The 17,500-nt window shown below is 46.6% G+C and overlaps 1 protein-coding gene across 1 annotated transcript in view; it reads left to right on the top strand.

Moving 5' to 3' along the window:
• Positions 1-17,500, top strand: part of LOC145402598 (adapter protein unc-53-like) — a 521,800-nt gene that overhangs the window by 496,761 nt on the left and 7,539 nt on the right. The gene's annotated exons all lie outside the window — the stretch shown is intronic.

Here is a 17,500-nt window from a genome sequence, read left to right as displayed (position 1 = left end):
AATTGGTGAATGTAAAGGAGGTGGGAGGGGAAATGAAAGCAAAATAAAAGAACGAGAAGAGAAAATGGGAAGCAGGTAAATAAAGAGGAGAGACTGTTGGAAAATCGAGGTAAGGTGAGTGCAAGAGCAGTGGAGATGAAAGAGAAGGGAATTGATAGGAAAGGCGAAGAAATGAGGAGGGTAAAGGGAGAAGAGGGGATGTAAGAGTGAATAGGAATGAAGGAAAATGGGATGAGGAGAGCAAAGAGTCTAAGGGTATATAAAAATAAGATAAATGAAGGAAATTTAAAAATAAAGAGGGAAGGAAAGAAATGAGAGAGAGAGAGAGAGTGAGAGAGGGGTGGAAATTTATTATGCGTGCGTGCTTGAGTGTGTGTAAAAGACGGAGATGCATTTTGTGTTTGTGTGTGTGTGTGTGTGTGTGTGTGTGTGTGTGTGTGTGTGTGTGTGTGTTTTGTGGTTTGTTGAGGTAATTGGTGATTGGAGGGGTCCGGAAGTGGTTAGTGGTGGTGGTTAGGGAGGTAATGAGGTGAGGGGAAAGAGGAGGGGAGGGAATGAGAAAGCAGAAAGGATGTGGGAGGAAATGAAGGGGTGGAGAAGGAAGAGTGGAGGACGACAGGTGGAAGTAAGTGAAAGAGGGGAAGAGAAGTGGAAGGGAAGGAAAAAGATGAGTGAAAGAGTGGAAGGGAAGAAATAAGAGGAGTGAAAGAGGGAAAAGACAAGTGGAAGAGAGGGAAAAAGAGGAGTGAAAAAGGGGAAGAGAAGTGGAAGGGAAGGAATAAGAGGAGTGAAAGAAGGAAAAGAGAAGTGGAAGAGAGGGAAAAAGAGGAGTGAAAGAGGGGAAGAGAAGTGGAAGGGAAGGAAAACGATGAGTGAAAGAGGGATAGAGAAGTGGAAGGGAAGGAAAAAGAGGAGTGAAAGAGGGGAAGTGAAGTGGAGGGGAAGGAAAAAGATGAGTGAAAGAGAGGAAGAGAAGTGGAAGAGAGGGAAAAAGATGAGTGAAAGAGGGGAAGAGAAGTGGAGGGGAAGGAAAAAGATGAGTGAAAGAGGGGAAGAGAAGTGGAAGAGAGGGAAAAAGATGAGTGGAAGAGGGGAAGAGAAGTGGAAGGGAGAGAATGAGTGAAAGAGGGGAAGGAATAGGGAAGGTAAGGAATTAGAGGAGTGGAAGAGAAGAGGAAGGGAAGGGAAGAGATGAAGAACGGAAGGGGAAGGAAAGGAAGGTCGTAATGGGAAGGGGAAGAGAGAGGAAGATGGAGAGAGAAAAGGAAGGTCGTGAAAGATGGAAGGAATGAGAAGGGGAAATGAAAGAGAATGGACAGAGAAGAGGGTAAAGGTGGGCGGGAGTATGAGAAGGTCAGGAAGAAAAGGCAAAGTTGGGGAGTATTTAGAAATACAGAAAGCAGGAGGAAGACGAGGAGAGTGTATGTGAGTGTGGTGGAGGGAGGGCGAGGGAGGGGGAAGCCAAGGATGAGATGAAGGGATGGAGTGAAGAGATATATGAGAGAGGGGTGTGTGAGCTGGGAGCAGGGCAGTGAAATGGCGGGGGACAGGGTGACATGGAGGCGATTTGTTTGTGGTCACCCCTTACGAGATTAAGGCGTCTGGCAGTATATTCATAGATCTTAATATATTAGTTCTTAGTGAAGTGAATATTAGTAAGACTCAAAATATAAACCAGACACGCCTCAAATGCACACCAGACACAACACCAATACAATCCCCCCTCCCCCATTCAACATGGCCCCCATAAGTGTGGCGCCTGAAAAAGTCTACGGTTACAACCACCCAGATTTCATCCTTTAAAAAAAAAAAAAAAAAAAAAAAAAAAAAAAAAAAGCGACTGAGTGAGTGACACAGTTAGGGACACACTGTAATTTTCCGTCCCCCACTGGATGCAACGGAAAAAAAAGTAAATAAATATAGTAAAAAAATGTAATTATAGTGAGGGGATAACGCAAGTATTTTAACAGAAGTATTTGTAATGCTTCTTCGAGGGTCAGATGTTGCTCTGTTGGATCATTGTAGTGGCTCTTCCCTGTACCCTCTTGAGTTTATCTGGAGAGGCGTGGAAGATGAGAGAGAGAGAGAGAGAGAGAGAGAGAGAGAGAGAGAGACAGACAGACAGACAGACAGACACCTCCCTCTCTCCCTCTTCCCTACTACCTCCTCTTCTTCCTCCCTCCATCCTCTTCTTCGTCTCCCCTCTTTCTTCCCTCCTCTCCCTTTCCTTCATATTGCTGTCCCATTAAACGCAGTACCCACCCTTTCTCCCCTCTTCTTCCCTCCAGCCCTCCCCTCTTCTTCCCCTAGCCCTCCCCTCTTCCTCCCCCCCCCAATCCTCCGCTCTTCTCCTCCCCGTTAATCATTCCCTCCCTTCCATTTCTGCTCTCCCCCCCTTCCCTCGCCCATCCCCCTCCCGAATGCCCATTTCCTCCCATCACTTCTCACCCTTTCCGTTCCTTCTCGTCTCTCTCCTTCTAGTCCTTCTTTTCTCTCACAATCCTTCCTCTGTCTCTCCCCTCCCTCCCCTCTCACCCTTTCCGTTCCTTTTCATTCCTCCCATTCCTTACCCTTCCTCCGCCTGACCATCCCTCCTTTCCCATTCCCTTCCTCTTCCCTTCCACTCTCGTTCTGTCTGTCTTCCATCCCCGTACCCCTCCCTTCCCTTCACTCACCTCCATCTTTTTCTTCCATTCCCTTCTCCTTACGTCCCCTCCCCTCTCCCCCTCCCATTCCCATCTCCTTCCCCCTCCCATGCCCTCCTCTCTCCCCCTTCCATGCCCATCTCCCCCTCCTCTCTCAATCAAAGCATCTATTTCTATTTCTCCCATCCCCGTACCCCTCCCCTCACTCCCCTCCATCTCCCACTCGCATTCCCTTCCCCTTACGTCGCTTCCGCTCCCCCTCTCCCATTCCCATCTCCCTCCCCCTCCTACTCCCTCTCCTCCCCCCCTCCCATTCCCATCTCCCCCTCCTCCCTCGATCAAAGCATCATTCAGTGTTATTTCCCCCGAGAAAACTATCGCACTCACCAGACGGACCACTTGTAAACAAAGCATCATAGAAAACGGTGGCTTTTGGGTCCAGGGAAAATGGGTTCTCCTGGTTGCCTTTATGGGGGACTGCTTCAGATTTTGCTTTTTGTGTGTGTGTGTGTGTGTGTGTGTGTGTGTGTGTGTGTGTGTGTGTGTGTGATTAATTTTTCTGTTTGAGTATTTTGGTGGATTGTATGTTATGATTATAGTTCATTGCTGTTTTTCCTATTTTTTCGTGTTTTTATTTTTTCATTTTCTTGCTGCCATGATTCTTTATTCACTGTTGTTTTCTGCCACTTACATATCACTTAATTTTTTTTTATATTCTCTCCTTATCCCTCTTCTCCTCCCCTCTCTCGTAGCCTCTTCTCTTCTTCCTCCTCCCTCCTCTTTTTTTTTCCCTCCTCTTCCCCTCTTGTCTCATTTCCTCCAGTCACCATTCCTTCTCTTTCCTTCTCTCTTCTCATATTCTCCTCTTTTTTCCATTTTCTTCCCTATATTTTCTTTCATTCCTTTTTCTCTCCCTTCTTCTCCTCTTTCATTTTTCCCTTTTTCCTTACCTAATCTCCCTTTTCTTCCTATTTTCTCCCTTTTTCTTCCCTTTTCTTCTCATTTTCCTTCTCTCTCCCTTTCTTCCCCTCTTCGTTCCCCTCATCTTTCATCTTATTTTCCTCTTTCCTTCCCTCTTCCTCCCTTCTTCCCTTTCCTCCCCATTATCTTCTTTTCTTCCTTCCATTACTCTTTCTCTTTTCTCCCCTTTCTTCCCTCGTATGACTCAGAATGCTCCCCTTCTCTCTCCCCTCTTTTCACCTCCCCTCTCCCCCCAGCAACCAGACACTTTGTAAGATAGTCTCCCCCCCCCTCTCTCTCTCTCTCTCTCTCTCTCTCTCTCTCCTTCATGTCTTTTTTCCCCCTTCTGTCTCCTTTTCCTTCCTTCCTTGCTATATCGTTTCCTTCCGTCTTCCTTCCCTTCCTTCCTCCTTCTCCCCAATGTGCATTCCTCATTTTCCCCTCGCTCTCTCCCCTCTTCTCATCTTCATTTATCTTCCTCCTGCCTCTCTCTCTCTCTCTCTCTCTCTCTCTCTCTCTCTCTCTCTCTCTCTCCCTTCCCATTATCTGCCTCTCCCATCCTTTCCCGTCCCATCCCATCCCTTCTCTCATTTACTTTCCCACTTTTGTTTCATAATATTCTGCCATGTCCTATCTTTCTCCCTTCTCTTCTCTCTCCTCTCTTCTCCTCTCTCTCCTCTCCTCTCTTCTCCTTTCGTCTCGTCTCGTCTCGTCTCCTCTCCTCTCCTCTCCTCTCCTCTCTTCTCTTCTTCCTTTCATAATATCCTGCCTTGTCGCATCCTATCTTTATCAGTCCCATCTACATCTCCCCTCCCCTCCCCTCCCCTCCCCTCCCCTCCCATCATATCCTGTTCCATCTCTTGCTCTCTTCTCCCCTTCCCTCCCTTCACCATCTCATCTCTCTCACCTTAAATCATCTTTACCTCATAGTTATTTCTTAAACTCTTCTTCCACCCTTTCTTTACCCTCACACCCCTTCCTTCCTGCCATCCTTCCTCTCCTTGCCCCTCCCTTCGACTTCCCTCTCTCCTCTCCTCTCCTCTCCTCTCCTCTCGTATCCCCTCCCATCCATTCCTCTCCTTTGCATTTTCTTATTTCCTTGTCTTCCTTCTTTCATTTCTCTCCCATCTCTCATCCTTTCTTTTCTCTCCAGCGATAAACCTCACCTTTCGTCTCCCCTCCTCGCCTCTTCTCTCCTCTCCTCTCTTCCTCTCTCTTCATTTCTCTCTTCTCCTCAACTCTCTTACAGGTCTGATACTGTTTACTTTCCCTTGTACTCCTCCCCCTCTCTCCCCTTCTCCCTCTCCCCCTCCCGTCCCTCCCCTCCCTCCCCTCTTGTACAATAGCAACATCAAAGTCAACAAGTGAAGAAATTAACTCGGTATTGTCGAGAGAGAGAGAGAGAGAGAGAGAGAGAGAGAGTATTAAATTCTCGGAGTATTTAAAATGAGTCGTAATAGCAGCTCTTACTAAAAAATAAAAATAAAAATACTTTCCTTTTTAATAATTTGGTACCCAATTAGTGAAGGAAAACGAGTAAAAAGTCAAAGTATTAGAATTGTTAAGTGTGTGTGTGTGTGTGTGTGTGTGTGTGTGTGTTTTGCTGTTATCCGTCATTAGCCTACGCCTTCCTCCGCTTCCTCCTTCTTTCTTCTTGTCTTCCCCCCCTCCCAAGCTTCCTAATTCTCTCTGTCTTTGCTTGTCTTATTTGTCTTTACTCCCCTTTCTCTTCTCTTCCTGTTCCTGTTCCTCACCATCTTTATTTTTCTCTCCTGACATTTTTTTCTCTTCTCATCTTTCTCTTCCTCTCCATCCTCGTCTTTAATATCGACATTTTCTTCCTTTTTCTTTCTCCTCCTCCTCCTCCTCCTCCTCCTCCTCTCCCAGCCCTCTGTTAGGCTCAGGAAAAAGAAGAAATACCCCCTCCCCTCCTTCCAGTCTCTCTCCCTGGAAGCTGAGTTGGAATTGAGGGATCCTGGAAGCTCCTGGAATTTAACTGTCTTTATTTATCTTATTTTCTCTCTTCTGTTTTTCTTGTAGCTTTCTTTCTCTCTCTTCATGCTCTTTTTGTTCCTTCTCCTCGCCTCTCTTCCCTCTTCTCTTTTCTTGTAGCTTTCTTTCTCTTCTTTGCTGTCTTTCTCCTCCTCGCTTCTCTTTCTTCTTCTTGACTCATCTTTATCTCTCTCCTTTTCCTCGCCTCTCTCTTTTAATTCTTTTCCTCTTTTTATATACGTAAGTACCTTTCTTTCTCCTCTTCTCTCTCTCTCTCTCTCTCTCTCTCTCTCTCTCTCTCTCTCTCTTCATCTTCTGGCTTCTTTTCTCTTCTTTCACTCTTTCTCCTCGCTCTTCTTCTAAAATTCTCTTCACTTCTTTCATATTCCTCTTCGTCTTCATTATCTCCTCTTCTTCCTCCTCCTCTTTATTTTCCTCCTCCTCCTCCTCCTCTTCTTCGTGTCCCTCCTCCTCTCTACCTCTCCTCTTTCCATTTCCTCCATCTTCTTATTTCTCATCTCCTTAATTTTTTATGACAATCTTTTGTTTATCTTGTCCCCTCCGTCTCTTCTCACATCCTCTTGTTCCTCGTCTCCATCTTCATCTTCTATCAGCATCTCCTTGCATCATTTCTCTTCTCATCTCTTCTTCCTGTTTCCTTTCATCACTCTCCTCCTCCTCCTCCTCCTACTACTACTACTACTACTACTACTACTACTACTACTATCGCCATCTTCATCCTTTCCTTCGCCCTTCTTTTTCCACTCTCCTATTTCCTCCCCCCCCAAAGGAAAACTGACCCCCCCCCCTCTCAGCCTCTCTCTCGCAGCTGGAATTGCCCCAAGCGAACCTGGAACCCCTTCAATGCCCCCTGGAATACCGGAATACCAGCTGGAATGCGCCTGGAATACTGGAATTGCCTCGTTCCAGCTCACTGCTTGTAGGCTGTAGGAGCTTGGGAGAGGGTGGAGGGTGGGGGATGGGGGAGGAAGGGAGAGAGAAGAGGGGAGAAGGGGGGAATGGGGGGAGGAAGGGAGAGAGGAGAGGGAGGAGGGGAGTTAAAGAGCGAGGAGGGTATAGGAAAATGTGTGTGTGTGTGTGTGTGTGAGAGAGAGAGAGAGAGAGAGAGAGAGAATAGGGAAGCAAAAGAGTGTGTAAGGTAAGAAAAAAATGCTGGAGAAAAAGGAGAGAAATGTGAAAGGGAGGAAAAGAGGAAATTTAAAGAATGTGTGAAAGATAGATAGATAGGTAGATAGATAGATAGATAGATAGGTAGATAGATAGATGATGGAGATGGGAAATTGATAAAGCATAGAGAGAGTAGATGTGTGAGGGAGAGAGAAGGAATATAGATGGAAATGAGAAATATGACAGAGTGGTTATGGTAGGAGGTGAATGGGAGGCAGCATGGTAGGGGAATGGTATGGTAGGCATGGAAGAGAACGACTATGGTAGTGCCAGTGGTAGGGGAGGGAAATGGTAGGGGAGAGAATGGTTATGGTAGAGAGAATAGTCATACCGGAGTGTGGATGGTAGTTGTGGAAGAGAGAGAGAGAGAGAGTTGGCGAGAAAAGTCCATAGAGTTTATATAATTATTTCTTTCTCCCTGAGTCCTGGAGAAGATTAGGAAATGCGGGATGGTAATGATGATGATGATGATGATGATAATGGTGATGATGTTGATGAGGGTTATTATTATTTTTAGTGTGGTCATGTGTCATTCAGTGTGTGTGCATGTTTGTGTATGTCTCTGTCTGTCTGTCTGTCAATTAGTTTTTTTTTTCTTTTTTTTTCACCTCTTATGTACCGGTGTCTCAGGTCTATATCAGTGCATGCATACCTGTCTATCTATCTATTTATCTATCTATCTTTCTATATCCTTCTATCTATATCTATCTATCTCAGACTTCGGTATATCAATTTTTCATCAATACAGTACTTCTCTCTAAGCACCTCATCAGTATTTTACCTATTGATACCATTCAGATATCTCACACCAGGCATATCCATCCATCCCCCACAAACCAGCAACCAGCGTAGGATATGAAGCACCCTCATTAGTCTCCTTAATTGCCCCTGCTAATGACCTGCCCACATCTCCCCTCATTAGACGTTAATCACCCTTCACTGTCTGCCCTCATCATTGCTCTCCCTCTCTCTCCTTTATTCTGATTTTGTTAGTCTACGTTTCATTTTATTTTTGTTGGGTTTTATTTCCATCATACCCATTGGTCTTTCTCGCTGGCTTCCTCCCTCCCATCCGTTTCTCTTCCTTCTTTCCCTCTGTTTTTCCCTTCCTTCCTCTTTTCTCTCCCTCTTTCTCTTCCTCTTGTTCTTCGTTCCCCCCTCCCCTCTTTCATTTATCATTCTACTTCTCTCTGCATTCCCGCTTCCCCATTCCTTCTTCTTCCTTCCCCTTCTTACTTCCCCGTTATTTGTGTGTGTGTGTGTGTGTGTGTGTGTGTGTGTGTATGTGTGTGAGAGAGAGAGAGAGAGAGAGAGAGGGGGGGGGCTGTATATATGGCTATTACAGCTGAAAGTAATGTAATGTGGGCAGTAGTGGTGATGAAATGGGTATGTAACTACCTCGTTCACCCCGCACATTACTCTCTCTCTCTCTCTCTCTCTTTGCCTTTGATCTTCGCTTCCTTTGTTGTTCTTTTTTTTTTCTCATCTTCATTTACTCTCGAATTCCTCTTCCTTCCTTCCTTCCATCCATCCATCCATCCATCCATCCATCCATCCCTTCTCTCCTCCCCCCTTTTTTTCTACTGTAATTCTTCTTTGTTTTATTCATCTGTCTTTTTCCCTCCTTCGTCCATTTCCTCATTTGTCCATTAGTTTTTCTCTCTCCTCTCATTTGTCTCTCCCTGTTTCTCTTCTCTATATTTTTTTTCTGTTTTTCTTTCTCATTTTGTTTTGCCCTACTATCCTTATACACCATTATTCCTTCTTCATACTTTTGTTTTAACTCTCTCTCCCTCTCTCTCTCTCTCTCTCTCTCTCTCTCTCTCTCTCTCTCTCTCTCTCTCTCACTTTAATCCCTAAGACTGATTTAATACCACCATAAATTCACCCCTTTTCACCTTACTCAGTGGCCGCGTTGGCTCGTGTAAGTAAGGAGGATTTAAGTATGTGGATTTATAAGTGAGGGATTTATAAGTAAGTGGAGGGTGGCTCAGTCGGTAGGGTATTCGCCTCACGGTACGGACGCCTTCATGTGGTGGCACTAATATAACTGACCGACCCTCTACCACCTCACTATACAAACGCCTCCCATCACCTTCCCTATCCCCCGAAAGGATGATGGTGGACTGCAGAGGGATAGCTCAAGCCTGCAGTCCACGGGGTTCACGCTTTAGATGAGCCTGGGGGAAAGAAAGTAAAGTTAGTGATAGACTGCAATAGAAAAGGGCCTCGTACACAGGTGAGTTACGGTGTGTATTACCTGGCGATATCAATTAACCACCTGTAATTATGAGTGAGGTAATTGATGGGGTATAGAGCTCATTTATTTATTGGGTTGTTTATTTATTTATTTGGGATTAAGCAGAGAGAGAGAAAGAGAGAGAGGGTGAGGGAGGGAGGGAGGGAGAGAGAGAGAGAGAGAGAGAGAGAGGGCGAGGGAGGGAGGGAGAGGGCGAGGGAGGGAGGGAGGGAGAGGGCGAGGGAGGGAGGGAGGTAGAGAGAGAGAGAGAGAGAGAGTCATCCTAACCAAATTAACTCTGTCTGCCTGTCCTGTGTCTGTTTATCTATCTCGGTCTGTCTGTTCTATCTATCTATCTATCTATTTATCTATCTGCCCTTATATCTATCTATGTTGTCTTCCCTTTATTTTCGTTTAGTTGGTGTCAATATTAATTTGATGATAAAGTTTGATGGAATAATAACCCCATCATTCCAAGGACGAAATTTTACTATATTCTTGCAGCCTCCAGACGATTTTATCCAGCTTATCAGGGAGTTGGGAATTGGAGGGATAATTGAAGGGATAATTGAAGGGATAATTGGGGATAATTGAAGGGATAATTGAAGGGATAATTGAAGGGATAATTGAAGGGATAATTGGGGATAATTGAAGGGATAATTGAAGGGATAATTGGGGATAATTGGAGGGGTAATTGAAGGGATAATTGAAGGGATAATTGGAGGGGTAATTGGAGGGATAATTGAAGGGACAATTGAAGGGGTAATTGAAGGGATAATTGAAGAAATAATTGAAGGGATAATTGAAGGGGTAATTGAAGGGGTAATTGCAGGGATAATTGGAGGGATAATTGAAGGGGTAATTGAAGAGGTTACATAGAGCCATCATTCCAATAGTTAAGTTGACCTAATCTGTCTGTCTGTATGTATCTCCGCCCACTACCACCCATAATTCTCTCTCTCTCTCTCTCTCTCTCTCTCTCTCTCTCTCTCTCTCTCTCTCTCTCTCTCTCTCTCTCTCTCTCTTTCATTTCACCTGTTGCTTTGCCCTCTGGTTGCCTTGGGAACCACCCCCCTCCTCTCTCTCTCTCTCTCTCTCTCCCTCTCAGGCAGGTAACTCAGAGTGCCAAATGTCGCTAGGACCTTCAATGAGGGGGAGGGAGAGAAGGACAGGGTGAGCGGAGTATGGAGGGAAAGAGAGAAGATGGGAAGGGGTCAGAGAATGAGAGTGTGGGGAAGAGGGTGGAAAGAGGAGAGGAGGGAAGGGGAGAGGGGAATGGGGAGAGAAGAGAGAGAGAGAATTACCTTTGAGCGGGGAGGGATTTAAGAAGGATGGGGTGATATGGGGGAGTAAAGGGTAGGAAGACTGAGGGAAAGGGGAAGGAAGGTAGAAGGAAAGAGAGAGAGAGAGAGAGAGAGAGAGAGAGAGAGAGAGATTATTTTGACCATTTCTCATTCTTCAAGTTGCCAGTGTTTTTCTTCCATCTTAACAAGTGCTAGGAGAGTGATGTTAGGTGGTGTGTGGTTGGGGGCGATGATGATGATGATGGTGGTGATGATGATGGGGGAGGGAGAGGTCTGTGAAGATTAGGAGTAGTGTGATGAGATGGAGGAGTTAGGTAGTAGGGATGATGATGGTGATGATGATGATGATGATGATGATGATGATGATGGGGGAGAGGGTAGTGGTGGCTAAAGTGGGATTAGGGAGAAGGAGGTTGATGGTAGTGATATGCGTGATGGTGCTTCCTTACAGAGAATAGTCATAGTCAGATTGGTGAATGATAGATAGATAGATAGATAGAAGGTATGTAGAGAAACAGATATGTATGAATAGAGACACAGATGTATGTATGGATGGGTCCTCCCCTGTGTGTGTGTGTGTGTGTGTGTGTGTGTGTGTGTGTGTGTGTTCATTAAATCCTTCCCTTTCACTGCACACTTTATCCTGCCCTTGTTTTGTGTGTGTGTGTGTGTGTGTGTGTGTGTGTGTGTGTGTGGTGTACGCAGTGATGTATATATTTTATTATTCTTACCTGCATTGCTAAGAGAAGAAGGTCATTATGGTTGTTACTCTTCTTCCCCTCTTCTCCCCTCTTCTCCCTTCCGCTCTTCTCCCTTCCGCTCTTCTCTCCTCCCCTCTTCTTCCCTCTTCCACTTTTCATCCTTTCTCCTGTTCAGTACAATCCTCAAACTCTTCCCCTGCTCTCAATTCACCTTTCTGTTTGTTTATATTAAGCTGTCTAAGTTTTTGTAGTCTGTTTGTGTCTGTATTTTTTTTATATTTTTTGTAGTTTCTCTCTCTCTCTGTCTGTCTCTCTCTCTCTCTCTCTCCCTCTCCGTTTCCTCTCCCTTGTTCCATATATTCTTCTCACACCACCACAAATTTCCTCTTATCTCTCCAAGTTTCCTCCCGATCTTCCCTCCCTCTTCCATCTTTCCTCCCTCCCCTCCTCCCTTATATTTCCTCCCTCCTCCTCCTTCCCTATATTTTTTCCCTACCACTCCTCCATCATTCCTATCTCCCCTCTCCTTCCCTTCTCACCTCTTTCACGCTTCTTCCTCTCTCTCTCTCTCTCTCTCTCTCTCTCTCTCTCTCTCTCTCTCTCACCTTTAGTCAGTTTCACCCTTAATTCCCTCATCTCTCATTCCTCCCTCACTTCCTCCCTCTCACATCTCACTTCATTTTATTCTCATTTTCTCTTCATTTCACCCTCTCATCTCCCTCTCATCATGTCACCCTCTCACTTACCTCTCCATCACACCCCTCTCTCCCATCTGCATTTCCCTCTCTTTTCTCCGCATTTCCCCACTCATCGTCGTTCATTTCCCCACTCCCCTTTCTCACTCTGTCTTCCTCTGACTCACTTCCCATACTTCCCTCTTCCATTAATCACTTCCCCTTCCCCTTTATTCCCTCCCCTTACTCACTCTTCCTCTTCCCCCACTCACTCCCTCTCCTCTTACTCACTCCCCCTCCCCTCTCTCCCCCTCTCACTCCCCACTCCCCCTCTCACTCCCCCCTCCCCCTCTCACTCCCCACTCCCCCTCTCACTCCCCCCTCCCCCTCTCACTCCCCCCTCCCCCTGCACACCTGGTCCACCCCTAGTGGCACCCCAGAACAATTTCAATTAAGTCAGGATTATTCTCATTAATTGAACCAGGCCTCCGCTTCAGGCATGGGCAGGGGAGGGAGGGGAGGGAAGGAAAGGGAGGACTAAGCCGGGTAGGGGAGGGGAGGGGAGTAAGGACTGGGCACAGAAAGGGAGGAGAAAGGTAAGGCAGGGCAGGGAAGGTATGGGAAGACTGGAGGAGGGTAGGGGAAGGGACTGGGCTGGTCAGGGCGGGGCAGGGCTGGACAGGACAGGGCAGGGCAGGGCAGGGCAGGGCAGGGCAGGGCAGGGCAGGGCAGGGCAGGGCAGGACAGGGCTAGGGGGAGGAGAGGGAGAGAGGAAAAAGGAGGGGAAGGAAGATGGTGGGAGGTGAGGGATAGGACTGAACAGAGGAAGGAGAGGGATAGAGGCGGAGGAGGATGGAAGGGCGAGGGAGTTAATGGGAAGTGAACTGAAGTGGAAGGAGAAAAGGTTACCCAGGGTAGATTAAGGCAGGAGCGGACAGGTAAAGCCTAATTAGGAGGAAGGTGAGGCTAGGTGGTGGGTAGATTAGGCTAGGTTAGGTTAGGAGTAAACAGAATAGGTAAGGTAGGTTAGATCAGAGCAGGTATATGAGGTGTATTTAAGGTGATGTATGGCTAGAATGGGAGGGTAAATGAGAGTAGATTAGGAAGGGAAGGTGAAGGCAGGGAAAGGTAGGAAAGAGGGGGAAAGGAAGAGAAATGGAGGTGAAGGAAAAGGAAAGAAATGAGAGAGAAAGAAAGGGTGGGGAAAAAAGGAAAAGAGATGGAAAGGGAGAGAATGGACAAGGAAGGGACGGGTAGAGAGAGAGAGAGAGAGAGAGAGAGAGAGAGAGAGAGGAAAGAGTATTGAATAAAGAAGGGTGAAAAGGGAGCGAGTGAAGGGGAAAGAGAAGGGGAAATGTTGGGGGGAGGGAAGAAAGAAAATAGGAGAAGGGAGGGGAAGTGAAAGGAAAGGAAGGGAGAGGAGGGGAGTATTAAAGGAAGAATGAATGGAGTGGATGAAGAAGGGGAACAGAAGAGAGAGAGAGAGAGAGAGAGAAAGAGAGAGAGAGAGAGAGAGAGAGAGAGAGAGAGAGAGAGAGAGAGAGAGAGAGAGGAAAAAGATGAGACAGGGAACGCAAGAAAAGGATCACGAGGAAAGAAAAGAGGAAGAGAAGAAAGGCAACGAAGATAACGATAAAACAAAGATATTATTAAGAAGAATAAAGTGGCAGAAAAGAACAAGTTGGAAGAAAACACAGCAAAAAAGAAAAAAGAGGAGGAGGAGGAGGAGGAGGAGGAGGAGGAGGAGGGACAAAGTGAAGAGAAGAGAGGAATGGTGATAATTAATTTTAAAAGTGCAGAATTGTTTTACTTTTTTTCTCCTAATTTTCCACTTAGCTTCGCCTTTCCTCGCTAAGTGACATTCTCTCTCTCTCTCTCTCTCTCTCTCTCTCTCTCTCTCCTCACATTCCCCCAGTCTCTTTCCCCTCTTTTCCCCTCGCCCTCAATTTCTTTCTCTGTAATTATTGCATCCCCTTCTCTTTTTCTCCTTTCTCCTCTTTTTTACTCTTTTTTTCTCATTTCTGTCTTCCTGTCTCAGCTTTTCCTTCCCTCCCTTTTCTTTCTTCCCCTTTCCTTCCATCTCCCTCTTTTCTTCCCTCCCTCCCTCCGTCTTCTTACTCCTCCCCTACCTTTCTCTTCCTTTCCTCCCATCCTCTGGCATACCTCTCCATCCATTCTCCCGCCTCCTCCCTGCTCTCTCCTTCTATCCCTCCCTTCCTTCATTCTCATCCTTCTCCCTTTCCCATCCCTTCTCATCCCTCTCTTTTCCCCTTCTTCCTTTTCTTCCTCATTTCCCCTCTGATTTCCTCTGCTACCCTTCCATTCTTTCCTTTCCCCTTCTTTTTACTACCTCCCTATCCCTTTTTCCCCTCCCCATCCCTTTTTCCCCTCCCCTTCCTTCTCTTCCTTCTCCCTCCTTTCCTCCCCTCTCCCCTCCCGTTCCCTTCCCCTCTCTCCCTCCCTCCCTCCCGTTCTCCGTGTTCCTCTCTTTCTTTATTCTCTTCCCCTTCCTCCTACCTTCCTCTCATTCACTCCCCTCTCTTCCTCCCTCCCCTCATCTTTCATTATCCTTGTTACCATTCTCTCCCCTCCCCTCCCTTCCCCTCCCTTGTATTACCACCCCCTCCCCTCCCCTCCCCTCCCCTTTCCTTACTTCTTGTTACAACTCCCAACATTTCTCTATTCCTCCCCTCCCCTCCCTTTCCCTTCCTTCCCCTTCCTCTGTTCCCTCCCCTCCCCTCCCTTCCTGTGACTCAGAGGGGAGGCGTCGAGTCGTCTGTATCGAATTCTCTCTCTCTCTCTCTCTCTCTCTCTCTCTCTCTCTCTCTCCTTCCTGTTCTCACTTCCAGCCCTCCCCTCTCTCACAACCCCTCCTCTCCCTTCCCCTCCTTCCCCTCTCTTCCCCTCCTCTCCCCTCACTTCAGTCACATTCCTCATACTCTTTGATTCAGGGAGGGGAATTCCGAGGGGAGACTATTCTGTCGTGGGGAGAACGAGGGGAGAAATCTCTTTGTTTTGGGGAGAAAATGTTACGTGTTTTGGGGGAGATAGAGCTTGTTTGGGGGAGGAAGGACGAGGTTTGGGGGGAGTTTGTGTGTGTGTGTGTGTGTGTGTGTGTGTGTGTGTGTGTGTGTGTGTGTGTGTGTGTGTTTAAGACAGAGAGAGAGAGAGAGAGAGAGAGATTGTGTGTGTGTGTGTGTGTGTGTGTGTGTGTGTGTGTGTGTGTGTGTGTGTGTGTGTGTGTGTGCGTGCGTGTGTGTGTGTAAGAGAGAGAGAGAAGGTATGTGCGTATGTGTGTGTGTGTGTGTGTGTGTGTGTGTGTGTGTGTGTGTGTGTGTGTGAGAGAGAGAGAATGTGTGTGTGTGTGTGTGTGTGTGTGTGTGTGTGTGTGTGTGTGTGTGTGTGTGTTTTGGGGAGAGAGTATGGGTAAAATAAGGAATGGGGAAAATGTAGGGGAGGAATTGAGTCCTAAGGGAGCTTACACACACTTCCTAGGGTGAAATTAAGGGGGGATTTAAAACAAGGAAAGATGGGGAAGAAATGAAAAAGCTGGGGTAAGGAGGGAAGTGTTTAGGGTAACATTTAGGGGAAGAAGACTCGTGTTGTAGGGGAAACTTAGGGAAGAAAAAGGGAATTGGGAAAAACAAGAATAAATTAATAGGAAAGAAACTGATAGGGAAAAAAATAGGGTAGAAATAAAGTCTAGGGAATATTTAGGGGAAGAATAATTGGTGAGGGGAAACTTGACGTAATTTATTCCCCTCGCGACAATATGAACAGTTTGCTGAGGAAATTGAAGAGCAAGGGGAAAGGAGGGGAGAAGGGGGAATAATGATAGGGAGAAGAGGAAGAAGGGGAGGGGAGATTGCGGCAGGAAGAGGGGAAAAAATGAGGGGATAGGGAGGAGGGATGAAGAGGGAGGAAGAGGGAGAGGATGAGAAGGGAAATAATAAGATGGAAGAGGATGAAGGAGAAGGAAGAGGCCAGAAAGAAGTGGAAAGGGCAAGGGAGGGGGAGAAAGAGGAGGGGGAGAGGGGAGATAAACGGAGAAGGAAGAAGAGAGGGAGAGAGGGTAATGAGAAGAGGGAAAGGATGAAGGAGAGGCGAAAGAGAGAGGGAGAGATGGAGGAGAGGGGAGAAAGAAAGACAGACGAGAAAGATGAAGAAGGGAATGATTAATGAAGGAGAAAGAGAGAGATGAAGGCAGAGGAGAAGTGTGAGGAAGGAAAGGAAGGATAAGAAAAGGGAGGAGGAAGGGGAGGAAGAGGGTGAAGAGAAAAGGAAGAAGGGGGACGGGAAGAAAGGGAAGATGGGAGGGATGGAGGAAGGAGAGAGAGAGAGAGAGAGAGATGATGAGATGGAGGAAGGGGAGAAAAGATAAAGAGGAAGGGAGAAAAGGAAAAGTGGGGAGGATGAAAGTAGAAGGAGAGAGAGAGAGAGACAGAGAGAGAGAGAGACAGAGAGAGAGAGAGAGTGTGAAGTGGAAAGATTAATGGAGGAAGGGAAGTGTAAAAGAGAGAGAGAGAGAGAGAGAGAGAGAGAGAGAGAGAGAGAGAGAGAGAGATAGAGTGTGAAGTGGAAAGATTAATGGAGGAAGGGAAGTGTAAAAGAGAGAGAGAGAGAGAGAGAGAGAGAGAGAGAGAGCGAGCAAAAGACAGAGGAAAAAAATGGGTGAAAGAGGCACGCAAGGAGGCCCATTTCCCCATAAAAACTCGTAAAGATGAACCCATTAGTATTTATAATGGGAGGAGGCCAGGGTAATGGGTAACAGCAAACCTAATGGGGAAGGAAAAATAGGCAGTAGGATGAGGGAGGTGGAGGGGGAGATTGATAATAGGGGGGAAAATTATCTCTCACCCTTTACTTTCTCTCCCTTTCATTTTTTCCTCTTCTTCTTCCCCATCTTCTTTCCTCCCTATTCTAATTCTCTCACCCTTTCCTTCTTTCCCTCCCATTTTTTTTCCTGTTCCTCCTTCTTCTTCCCTCCCTCTTCTTTCCTCCCTCTCCTCCCTCTTCTAATTTTCTCTCACCCATTTCTCTCTCTCCCTCCCCATTTTCCCTCCTCTTTTCTTCCCTCATCTTCTCTCCTTCTTCCTCCTCTTTCCTACTACTTCTCCTTTATTCCATCCCCTTATCTTTCCCCTTCCCATTAACTCCCCCCTTTTTTTCTCCCCTTTTCCCCTTCTCTTTTTCTTTCCCTCCTTTTCTCCTCTTTCCTCTCCCAATTTCTTTCCTCTTTCTCCTCTCACCCGCACAACCTAATCTCCCTTCCATTCCCTTTTCTTCCCTTAAGTTCCCTCTTCCTTCCCGTCTTTTTTTTCATTCCCTTTTCTTTCCTTTCCCCTTTTTCTTCTCTTTCCCCTTCCTCATCTCTTCCTAGTCTTTTTCTTCCCCTCTTTCCTCTCCCTTTTCTCTCACTTCCTCTTTTTCTTCCCCTCTTTCCCCTCCCTTTTCTCTCCCTTCCTCATTTTCTTCCCCTCTTTCCTCTCCCTTTTCTCTCACTTCCTCTTTTCCTTCCCGTCTCTCCCCTCCCTTCTCTCTCCCTACCTCTTTTTCTTCCCCTCTTTCCCCTCCCTTCTCTCTCCCTACCTCTTTTTCTTCCCCTCTTTCCCCTCCCTTCTCTCTCTCACTTCCTCTTCTCCTTCCCCTCCCTCCCCTCACTTTTCTTTCCCTTCATCATTTTCTTTCCTTTTCCCCTCCCTTTTTTCTTCCTCCCTTTTTCTTCTCCCTTTTCCCCTCCCTTTCTTCCCCTCATAAATCATCTCACGAGGGGGTATTGACTCCCCTGTTGTTTTTC

The sequence above is a fragment of the Coenobita brevimanus genome, chromosome 58 (assembly GCF_032717465.1).
Source record: "Coenobita brevimanus isolate Jiangsu-jjx chromosome 58, ASM3271746v2, whole genome shotgun sequence".
Classification (NCBI taxonomy): Eukaryota; Metazoa; Arthropoda; class Malacostraca; order Decapoda; family Coenobitidae; genus Coenobita; species Coenobita brevimanus.
This window is presented reverse-complemented; position numbering and strand designations above follow the sequence as displayed.